The sequence below is a fragment of the Squalius cephalus genome (genome assembly GCF_949319135.1).
Source record: "Squalius cephalus genome assembly, chromosome: 17".
Lineage (NCBI taxonomy): Eukaryota > Metazoa > Chordata > Actinopteri > Cypriniformes > Leuciscidae > Squalius > Squalius cephalus.
The window spans coordinates 6,455,398-6,459,743 of NC_137138.1; the positions used below are offsets into that span (position 1 = coordinate 6,455,398).

At 36.0% G+C, this 4,346-nt stretch overlaps 1 long non-coding RNA gene across 1 annotated transcript; it reads left to right on the forward strand.

The window, feature by feature from the left end:
• The first annotated feature begins 2,236 nt into the window (after positions 1 to 2,236).
• LOC307144958 lies at positions 2,237 to 2,937 on the forward strand. The gene is made up of 3 exons (XR_013818860.1): positions 2,237 to 2,313; positions 2,532 to 2,642; positions 2,767 to 2,937. It is a non-coding gene; the product is annotated as an uncharacterized lncRNA (long non-coding RNA).
• Positions 2,938 to 4,346: the final 1,409 nt, after the last annotated feature.

Below are 4,346 nucleotides of genomic sequence, written 5' to 3' on the forward strand. Positions count from 1 at the left end.
ATCTGTATCTACCCCACAGTGTGGTGAATGTGCATGGCAGGGAGGAATCTGTGTCAAGTTTGACTTGGCAATAGCCATCCTTTAAGCAGAATCAAGAATATTACCGGTATTAAATGTCTTTACTGGTAAATTACCGGTAAGAGATCATGTGTGAACCTTTTCAAAAATACCAGTAGGCTAAATCAGTTCTGGCAAATTACCAGTAAAAGGAAGTTCTAAGATTACCAGTAAATTAGCAGTAATGTGCTCTGTGTGAACGCGGAATGAAAATTATTGGTATGAGCACGTGTGAAGTCAGAACGCGCTGATGTACGAAGTCTGCTTTGGGCCAATCAAAGTTCTTATGGAGATTACGTGATAAGCTTTTTTAATAATTTTTCTATTTAAATATGCGTTAGGTGATCATCACAGCTTTTTCAAAGTGTCTCGCTCGAGACCCAGCCTTCTTTTCAAATTCATGAGCGTTGCGGCTCTGCAGTTGGATGCGTGTCTCGTTTAAGAGTAAAAATTAAATCTGTTTGATCATCCCTCATGTAGCCTACGGAAGAGGAAAATGGCCAAGCAATAATAAAAAATTAAAACATCTTGAGATTAAAGTCATTATAATGCGAGATTAAAGGTAGGGTAGGTCAGAATTGTCTAAAAAACCTTTTATTCAAATTTGTTTAAACTGTCTTTATATACCAATACATAATTAAAATGCAAGTACTCTGAAATAGAGAGTATAAAAAATTGAGTGACTCTAGTGTATTTAATCTTCAATAAACACAGCTCATTAATTCCATTCACTCCCACCTAAAAACGGTTGCGCGACTGCGCGCACGTGGGCAGAGCCAGTAATAGCGGCGGTAGTCATGGCGACGGAGAGTGACAGTCGCGCAAGCCAATCACTTGTTTCGTCCCGGTAGGAATTAATGAGCTGTGTTTTTTGAAGATTAAATACACTATAGTCACTCAATTTTTATACTCTCTTTTTCAAATTACTTACATTTTAATTATGTATTGGTATATAAAGACAGTTTAAGCCAATTTGAAAAAAAGTTCTTTAGACAATTCTTACCTACCCAACCTTTAAACTCGTTGAATATCGAGAAAAAAGTTGAAATACTACAATTGATTAATCTGTTTCTGGAGGATTTACGTTGAAAATAAAATGAATCCACTGCTCTGGTCTCATCTGAGGCTGGGACTTTATATTTTCGTCTGTACAGGCAACGACAGAACAGTTTGCATGATTTGCTCAAACTTTTGCCATTGCATTAGAACTGGTTACACTGTTGTCGCCGTGGGGGGAAACGTGCATATTAAGGGGCGGTTATATTATAATAAGATCCCCTTCCTACATCAAAAAAGGGGAGCGAAATCTGATCGGCTTATTTTTTGACATGCTTGCAGAGAAAGGTTTACCAAAACAAAGTTACTGGGTTGTCACTTTTCATGTTTTCTGGGTTGGTAGATGCACCGGGGACCCAATTATAGTCACCTTTGAAAATATAATTTTCTCATGAGGATCCTCCCCTTTTGATAAGCTATAAAATGAGTGCTTAAACAGATGCATTATTTCATTCTCCTCCTGATCAAAGATGGATCTGCAAATCTCAGTTTTTCTCCTGTTCATTCTTTTCACAGCAGGTACAAAGACAAATTGCTTGAATTATTATGGTGTACAAATACCAGTAACTTATGTTACTCACTGTCTCTCTGTTTTATTTCTAAAGGACACTCTCTCAAATGTTATGAGTGCACTAGTCAGACGGGTTCTTGTGTACAACAGTTGACTTGTCCCAGTGGATTATCCAAGTGTTCAACAGCTGTGACACAAATTGGTAAGTCCAGTGTTGTTTTTGACATTTACTGTTACATTTGACTGATGGAGACTCTGTGATAATTTACCGGTCCTGCGACAGTGTAAATGTTACTTCTCACATAACATATGCTAATTTTTTTAATTTACAAATTCACTCATTTAAATAATGAATTCGTTTTCTTGCTTTGCTATCAATACAGTTTGTATTAACAACAAAATTATTTGAAATTAGAAAAAATGCATTGTTTTGCATCTGTGAGATAATACATGTGTTTCTTTTTTAACTCACTGTTGCTTTCTACTTCTGAGCATATTCATGAATATTTTTTTTTCATCAAAATAATGTGAAGTTGAACCAGTCTTTCCCTTTTTAGGTGACATTACTTCTAAAGTGAGTGTTAAAAGTTGTGCTGCTGCCTGTCAAAACTGGTCCATGAACTTCAGTGTTTTAAAGATGTCTTCTTTCTGCTGTGACACTGACCTATGTAACGCCAAAGATGTTCCAGGTATTGTACTTCAATGATCATGTGCAAATCTTCTTTAAAGTCAACACTCATTTTACCTCCATATGAAATTCAATCAAGAAAAAAAAAAAGCAGGGTAGATTGATTTTCTGTCAGGAATTGACTGAATGGAGCCTCTAAAGGATTATTGTTGTTTCATTAGATGTTCCATTTTGTACAAAAAACAAAATGAAAGAACACTTGTTTTCCCCCTGATGTAGATCTCAGCTCTAATGTCCCCAATGGAAAGAAATGTTTCTATTGCGATGGGCTCAGCTGCTTAAACATAACGAGCTGTTCAGGGACTGAAGACCGCTGTGTTAAAGCAACAGGTGAGAATCTGTCAAAATAATATCATCATTCATTTTGTTTTTCCACTTTAAGGATTTGACACAAATCACATATACCAATGTCCAGCTTAGGCTGAATCAACCTTTGTTTCTTTCTTTTCATCAGCTGCTTTTGGAAGCGAGACATTGGTAGTAAAAGGCTGCGTCTCTAAATCAGTTTGTGACGCCACTGCATTGGTTCCTAGTGTTGCGAGCATCTCATGTTGTGAGGGGAACCTGTGTAACGGGGCTCAGAGTGTCACCCAGAGCTTCCTGTTCCTCTGCTGTTCTCTGCTCTTCTACTTCATGATGCACTGAATACAGCAGATCCTCAGATTCAACAATGTGACACGCTGCACAGAATATATTAGGGGTGTCGAATCAGAATCGTCAAGTCTTGCTAGTGCGTGCGTGTGTGTGTGTGTGTGTGGGAGGGGGGGTTGTGTGTTAACATTTTAAAGCCACAAGAACATCACTCAAAGATTTAGAAGAAAATTTGTAAAAATTGTGTGTGGATAAAGTACATTCTAAAACGCTTAACGGCTTAATGTCCTAAGACGCACCTTATAAAGCATAGCCTACCATATAGCCTACAGAAAAGCAGATGAGCCCAGAATATGAACGCAACACGTTTAATTACACGTTAAGCATTTTCCTCCCATAGAAAACCGTTTATAAAGCCTATTATAAAGAAAACGCGTTGCGTTTATATTCTGTGCTCATCTGCTTTTCTGTACAGCTTAGTATGGTCTTTACTGAGTTTGGTCTTTTAACATCACTGTCTTAATATACATTAAGCCACGTTAAAGTGCCCTTTAAGCGTTTTAAAAACGTTTTTCAAGTTAAACGTTTTAGAATGTCCCGAGGAAAACCAACTTGTTAACGTTGGCCGGCAGAAGTGCGATCATGGTTTTCCTGATGCTAAATCCAGCCTTGTTGAATATCCTTTCTGAAATATATTCAGGACTGCAATAAAAAAAAAAAAAGAATTGTCAAATTGTCAAATTATATACTCAGTTTTTCATGAGTTTGTAAAACAATAATTGCATTCTCAATATCAGGATTTTCCTGTTCAATTAAAGATCACAAAAGCAACACCAGAAATAATCAGATATGATGAGCGGAAACATTTCACAAATAATTTTGTCTATCATTTCACCTCATGCACATTATGCAATAACATTTTTTGTAAACAACTCAGTTTTTGTTTGAGTGTTGATTATTATATTTGACCATAAATACAATTTGATAGTTTGCGATCTATTAATAATTGTTAGGGCTTTTCTTTAAGCCGTTGTCGTTGATAACAGGAGTGAGCAGGTTTTTCATGCAAACAATGAAGCAAACAATGTCTTTCTTTATTTTGTTCCAATGAATAAAAATTGCCACAAATCCACTTCCTGTGTCTTTTCATTCATTCATGTTGATGAACACCTATACGTAGTTCATACCTTACAAACACAGCAACATATTGTCCGTAATCTATGGAAACTTGTTTAAAATAGATTAATGTAAACTTGTTTAACACAGAATAAAAATGTAAAAAGGTAATTGCGACTTTTTATCTTACAATTCAGACTTTTTCCTTGCAATTGCGAGTTTACATCTTTTTATCTCAGAATTGCGCAATATAAAGTCGCAATTGCAAATTATAAAATAAGAATTTTACTCAGAATTTGACTTTGTAACTCACAATTCTGACTTCTT